The sequence below is a fragment of the Canis aureus genome, chromosome 26, assembly GCF_053574225.1.
Source record: "Canis aureus isolate CA01 chromosome 26, VMU_Caureus_v.1.0, whole genome shotgun sequence".
Lineage (NCBI taxonomy): Eukaryota > Metazoa > Chordata > Mammalia > Carnivora > Canidae > Canis > Canis aureus.
This window is the reverse complement of record NC_135636.1, coordinates 47951803-47958977: the sequence shown is the minus strand read 5'-3', so window position 1 is coordinate 47958977 and position 7175 is coordinate 47951803. Positions and strand designations below refer to the sequence as shown.

Here is a 7175-nt window from a genome sequence, read left to right as displayed (position 1 = left end):
GAACTGAACGCTCCAGGGAGAGGGAGCTGGTGTTCTTTCAACCCCTCAAAGCAAGCTAAGCCCTGGCTTTGCGCAGGCGACAGGGGCGGCCGTGCTGGGTGACCAGAGAGGGCAGAACGGCCCGGGCCCCCACGCCTACGGGGGACGGCCGTGCAGAACAGTCGGTGCCCCTCGCAGTAACTGGTGTTGTCTGTCAAGTGTGAGGGTAAAATCCAAAGCAGGAGCATGCCAGAATATTCTGTACAGCTTTATTCATAAGACCCTCAGACTAGAAATGCCCATCAGCCTGGGATGGGGAAACAAAGGGTGCCCTATCGTGATGGAATATTCTAGATCGCTGAGAACAGATGAGGCACCCGGCCACAGGGATGCGGCTCGGGACGTGGTGTCAAGAGAAAGAAGCCAGGCCTCGAGAGCATACTATGTGCTTCCTCACACCGATCTCCCAAAGCAGTTCGGGCCATGTATGGGGCTGGGAATAAAGACGGTGCTTAGCTGTGGGGGGGTGCGAGGCCCGGAGGGGCACGGGGGTCATCCGGGGTCACATCCCATCTCTAGATCTGGGTGCTGGCTACCCGGGGTGTGCGCTTTGTGAAATCCCACGCATCCGGTCGGTTACGATTTGCGCCCTTTTCTGTCCGCGTATTTCACTCCTCAATAAAACGTTTACACGAAATAATAAAGCGGGGGGCGGGGGGTGTCCAGGAAGTAGCGCTGAGATAAGACACAGGACATTTGAATTTCAGGTAAACGAGGGATCACTTCTCAGCATAAGGATGTCCCGAGTGTCGCCAGACCCCGCAAGCCTGTGCGTGGGCGAGGAGCGTGTCCCCGAACCGGGCCCCTCAGGCCCATCTCGCAGCCTCTGGGCGGAGGTTTGCAAACAGCACGTCTGTTCCCCAGAGGGGCCGCCTGGGGTGCTGCCCATGGACCCCAGGGCTTCCGGGGGCCCCGGGGCAGCCCGGCTCTACGCAGACACCTAGAGCTTGGGGGAGCAGAAAAGCACAGCCCAGCGCCGCCCCCGAGGACCTTGCTGCCTCCCGAGGAAATGTCAAACGGGGATGACACACGGTGTCGTGGGACCGCCAGGAGAGGTCCTGAGTGCTCCGCAGGGTCGCGGGCCTCGGCTGTGGTCAGCAGCGGCCCTCGGGGGGCGGCTGGGTGCCAACGCGAGCCGAGGGGATCCCAGCACTGACCCAGAGAGGACGTTTGGAGAGTGTCCGTCAACGGGACGAGCTGGTGGTCTGTTACCATCACCGTCGCGGGGCTGTCACAGGCGCCACATACCACACGGGCCCGGCTGCAGCAGCCTCCCCTCAGCCTTGTTCCTTCTCTGCACAACAGGTGATGACCAGGCAGGTGTCTCAGCCTCGCCAACAGCACCTTGGGCTGACTGACTCTGCTTGTGGGGCCGCCCCGCGCTGGACGGGGTGCAGCCGCGGCCTCCCCGGCCCCTACCCACAGAGGCCAGCAGCACGCCCCTCCCAGGTGCAACAGCCAACAGTCTCCAGACATCACCAAGCGCCCCCGGGGGGGACAGAAGGCCGGTTTGAGGGCCCCTGGGTTGTAATGAAGACTAAGGGGATGGGCTGATGTCCGTGAAGGACTCGGCAGGAGCCCCAGCACTTAACAATCGCTGTCAAACTGAGCAGGCAAGAATGCTGGGGCGAGGATTCGAACCCAGGGCCATCCGACCTCATGCCAGGACTTGCTTCGAAGCCTCACTGCATGCTTGGAAGCCCGGGGCCTGTCGGAGTGCAGGTTCTGAGGGGCGCATCGGGGGTGGGGGGACTGCGCCCCTGCACCTGGGGCTCCCCCCCCACTCCTGCAGTGCCTGAGTCCTTGAGGTGCTTCTGGTCCAGAGGGAGAGATAAAAAAAGGCACAGGCCACACAGGTTTTCACTGCATTAAATTCTTTCACCTTTTCTGCTTGCTGGGAAATTTACATAATAAAAACTGGCAGGTGGAGTCGGAAGCAGCACATCCACGAGAACCTTCTCTCTGTAAATTCAAATCAATGAACTATAGCCCAGGGCTGCCTTCTGTTTGTGCTAATGATGTTTACTGGCACCATCGGGTTTAGGGGGGTTTAGGGCACCGTGGGTGAGGCAGCACTGGGCCAGGGCACATCTGTAGCCTGGCTTTGTTTTATGTCTTCCTTTTTTCTACATCGTGGGGAGAAAGTAGAGCTTGGTTTTTTGTGGGGGGGGGGGGGGGGTTAATTTTTTTTTTTTTTTTGCATTTTTTTCTTTTTTGCATTTTGATTTTTTTTAATTGCATTAGAATACTATTTGTCTCCATGAGTATTTTCTGTGCCCAAGGGAGTGCCTCCCTGGCCTCACCCTAGTCTCAGCCCTGCTGGAAGGGCCCCAGATGGGCTCCGTGTGGCCACATGTAAAAAGCATGAGCCCAGAAATGACACTGCCCTGAGTCTACACCCCACTTGTGTTTCCTCCTGGCTCCGTGGCTTTGGGCAGCAGCCTGAGCTCTGTGGGGCCTCAGTCTCCCCACTGCAAAATGGGGCCGATGGTTCTCATACCGCCAGCTGGCAGGGGTATTGTGGGAATTAAGTGAGATGATATACACAGAAGCTTTAGGGAGGGTTGGTAAATAATAGTTATGGTCAACTAGAAAGCAAAGTCATATTCAGATCCGTGGTGCGGAGGCGGAGGAGACGAGGGGACAGCCGGGGATGGACTGGGTGGAGTTGTTGACCGTTACTCTGCAGTGCGTCTGGAGGATAAGGATGGGCTGAGAAAATCCATGACACTCAGGTGCAGGAGCCCCTGGAGGGCAAGGCGTGGAGAAAGGAGGAAGGAGCTCTGGAAGCAGACAGCCCACGCAGTGTGGCCGAGAGTGCAGAGGCCCTGGCTGGGGAGGCCGCGCGCCCGCACCCCAGCACGGAGCTCCCCTCTCACCACTCCGGTGAGAGAGAAGCCCCAGCCCGGCAGGGAGAGCAGCTGAGAGCAGTCACCCCGCCAGCAGCCCCCTCTCCAGGCTGCCCAGCACCCCTTCCTCTGGCACCCACGCTACACGCCGTTTTGGAGGTGACAATCTGCACGTAGGGTGGTCTAGGCCTGGGGGGAGGCAGGTACTGACTGCAGGGTGGCCTGGACGCAGGAAACCGAATTGAAAATAGAAAGCAGAGGATTTGGTGAGGGCATGGGGGGGAAGGGGGACAAGCAGCCAGCAACCTCAGAGATTTTGGCTTCGGACATGCTGAGTTTCCGGATCCATGGGGACCCCATGCAGGTCCTGGTCAGCAGCAGGACGGAGCCGGGAATGGCCAAGTCGTTCTCTGGCCTGGACAGCAGCAGATTCCTCCAGGAGAAGCAGAGTCTGATCCAGGTGATTATGCTCCAAAGGTCCCCAGGGGGGGTCCCCTATACCATAGCAAGTCACCCCAGCTCACAGGCATCACCTTCGCACACATTCCTTTGGTGTCTGGAGCCATACGGCGCACAGCCACTGAGGCAGCAACCTGTGGCATCCGTAGAATGTCGGCTTCCCACCTTGATCTGTGCCGTCAGCACCAGGATTAGCCCCTCTGGCAGGTGAGTAGGGTAGGGGTCGGAGAGGTGACAGGTGGCGCAACCTGCGCATTGGTCACCAGCCATACACGGTAGAGGGGCACCGACAGCCAGCTCTGGCCCATTCCAGAACAAACGACTCCCTCCCCACTGGCCTCTTCCCCAGAGGACTCATTTTGGCCAAATTCATCTCAAAAGATGCTCCTCAAAAGGTCTGTGAGAGCTGGAGGCTGTCGTGAGGGAAGACCCAGGCCTCAGGGCTCCTTGGAATCGGAAGAAATTGCTTCCCCCGGGACAACACACCTCCACCCACCAGCCTTCTGCCCATCGGTCCACCCAAACCCACCGGCTTTCCAAAGAGCCCACGGCGGGGAGGCGCGGCCTCCGGGAAGTCTGCGGCCCGGGCTTCAGTGTTGTGATGAGGTCTGATTTCAGCAAGGAAATTGGCCAAGTCAGATTGCAGGATGTCCGGGAAAGTTCCTCAAAAATCATGTAGCAAGGGAGGTGGGGAGGAGGGTGCTACATACCTCCCACACTTGTGGTTGAAATATGCCTCTGCGTATCTCTGTAGATACATCTCCTACAGCCGACATGCAGTCTGGACATTCTTCCAGAATTTTACTTGAACGTACAAGCAATGCCACATGGAGATCATGTGACAAAGACCACCTCACCTCTATGGTCTTTTTCCAAAACCCCAAAGCCCTGGACCAGCCATGAAAAACCTTCAGGCAGGGATCCCTGGGTGGCGCAGCGGTTTGGCGCCTGCCTTTGGCCCAGGGCGCGATCCTGGAGACCCGGGGTCTCCCGGTGCATGGAGCCTGCTTCTCCCTCTGCCTGTGTCTCTGCCTCTCTCTCTGTGTGACTATCATAAATAAATAAAAATTTAAAAAAAATAAAATAAAAAAGAAAAACCTTCAGGCAGACCCTGATTGGACAATGTGTCACCAAATTCCCGAGCTGTGCTCCCCCCAAAACGGCCAGATCACCAAAAACAAGGAATAACGGAGAAAGTGTCAGGACCCAGAGGAACAAGGACTCGGGGGCTTAGATGCACTGCATCCTGGGCCAGGCCCCGGAGCAGAAAAGCAGGGACAGGCCGGTGAGCTGCAAACAAAGCCTAGAATTTAGTGGATAATAATGTGCCAGTGTCAAGTTCTTAGCTGGGACAAATGTCCCCTGGTCATGGAGGATGATAACACTACGGGAAATCCAAACTGACTGAGGAATAGATGGGAACTCTCTGTACTGTCTTTGCAACTTTTCTTCAAAGTTCAAGGGCATCCTTGAAGTGCACAGAGAGCCCCGGGGAGCTTGGATATACAGAAATGGGCAAAACAAAACATTCTAACGTCCTTTTCAGCCCTTCTGCCCCAAATCCATCCCCTCCCTAGTAGCTCAAATGTGACGTGTGGCTTTTCCTTGCCTTTGGGAGTTCTTTTCCTTCTTTTTAATTTCTTTAAAGATTTTTTTATGTATTTGAGAGAGACACAGAGAGAGAGAGAGAGAGCATGAGATGGGGGCAGAGGGGCAGAGGAAGAGGGAGAAGCAGGCTCCCCCACTGAGTCGGGAGACATGGAGCTCGATCCCAGGACCCTGAGATCATGGCCCTGAGCCTAAGGCAGATGCTTAACCCGCTGAGCCGCCCAGTCACTCCCAGGAGTTCTTTTAAAAGACTCTTCCAATGGCGGATGACCTATCCTTGTGGAAGAGTCCTAAAGTGGGGTGGGAGGTGTCTCTGGAAAGATCCACACTTGGTCATATTTCAAATAACATAAAACCCACATGGTGTGAGACTCCCCCTGGTGCCAGCCCCTCTGCCTCCTCACGCCACCCCATCAAGCAGAGCCTGTCCTTAGCCCCATTTCCAAGAGGGGGAGACTGAGGGCCAGAGACACAGCCAGCCCGGATGGAGCTGGGATTCAGGCCTAGAGCCTGGTAGCCAAACCCAGGCCGGTCACACATCGCAGCACGTCCTGGGGCTTCTCTCCTACCGGGGTACATGCCCCGCTCCCGCTCCGGGTGCCCACACACCAGCAGCATCAGTGGCACCTGGGAGCTGGCTACAAATGCCTCCAGCTGCCCCAGGCTGTGCCTCCAGAGGAGCTTCTGGAGCACGGGTGGGCACATAGAGTCTGAGAAGTGCACTCGGACCCTCTCCCCTTGAAAGGGACTCCAGTGAGAGGCTCTGTGACTCCAGGACACGTGCTGAGAGCAGGGACAGCCGTGCCAGGAGCTCTGTGACTCGGCTCAAGGACGTTCGGGTCTCACGCTTCAGCCAGGCACTTAATTGGCATCTTCCTCTTTCCGGCCCAGGAAATGCCTTTAAAAAGCTCCCTTAGAACCCAGCCCTGGGAACCCTGGCATGGCCAGTGGCTCGAGTCCCTGGGGAGGCCACTCTGCCAGGCCGGGCAGGGCCGGGGGACGTGTGCATGCAGAGGCCCCGGGCTGCCTCTGGTACTACCACACATGGCTCCCATGCGAGTCCCGTGGGCGGCTGATTCCCCACCCCCAGCCCCCCACCTTCCCAGGGATGCAGCCACAGACACCCAGGGCTCCGGGGACTTATGCCACCTCCAGCACAGAGCAAGCGCTGGGACGGAGCCGACTGGGGAGGAGGGTGTGGACCCTCCCTCTCTCCTGTGACCCCTGCCCTTTGAGGGCTGGGAAGCTTCAGGCAAGGGTCTGGGGAGACAAGTGGAGACAAGTGCTCTTCCCACCGTGGGGGCAACCCCCAGGGCCGCCGACAGCTCCCGAATCCAAGGGCAGGGCCCAGTGACAAAAAGGAAATTCAGGGCACTTGTTTGAAAAGTTCTGAGAAAAAAAAAGTTCTGAGAATTTCAAGACCGTGAGTGCAGAGCACGGAACCGAGTGTGGGGGCCCCCGGGGTTCGGGCCCTTAGGCACCCTGCCGGGTGGAGCCGGGCACTGCCCAGGGGACCTTCCCGGAACCGCCCTGGGATGCCTCTGGCGGGTGGCAGCCAGGAGAACACACCTTGAGCCTGCAGACTGGGGGGATCCACACAGGCAAGGGCCCCTGCCTGAGACCCTGGGACCTTCTGGAGGCCTTCGGAGGGGGGCACATGGGGAAGGGAAGGAAACAAAGCAAAAAGGTTCTGGGGGTGCAGGGCTGGCTCAGTCGGGGGAGCATGTGACTCTTAAGCTCAGGGTTGTAGGTTCGAGCCCCACAGTGGATGTAGAGATTACTTTAAAAATAATAATAAGATCTTTAAAAAAAAAAAGAAGAAGAAGAAGAAGAAGGATTCTAGTAGAGGTGTCACCACAGCAGCGGGCAAGGGCCTGTGGGTGCAGAGGCCAGGTGGCAGGAGGAACATGGGAGTGCAGGCTCAGGGATCAACTCCTCACCTCACACCGGAAGCGGCGCCAGCAGAGGTGGCCACGGACAGAGACCAGGCCCCGTTCTCAGGGTGTCCAGACTCTGGGGCGATTACAGACAGCAGCAACCCCCCCCTCCAAGCATGCTCCATGCCATGCAACGGTTCTCCCCACGGGCACGGAGACCAACCACAGAGCCACCCCCGATGCTGTCCCGCACGGTCTCAACTAAGCTGGCAGCAGCTCTGTGACATGCCACTATCAATAGCCATGCCCTACAGAGGAGGAGACTGAGGGTCGGAGAGGAACC

General features: G+C 57.8%; 1 long non-coding RNA gene across 1 annotated transcript; it reads right to left on the bottom strand.

The window, feature by feature from the left end:
• Positions 1-234: 234 nt before the first annotated feature.
• On the bottom strand, positions 235-4622 carry LOC144298579 (uncharacterized). The gene is made up of 2 exons (XR_013365514.1): positions 4446-4622; positions 235-4255 (listed from the first exon to the last, which is right to left on the bottom strand). It is a non-coding gene; the product is annotated as an uncharacterized LOC144298579 (long non-coding RNA).
• Positions 4623-7175: the final 2553 nt, after the last annotated feature.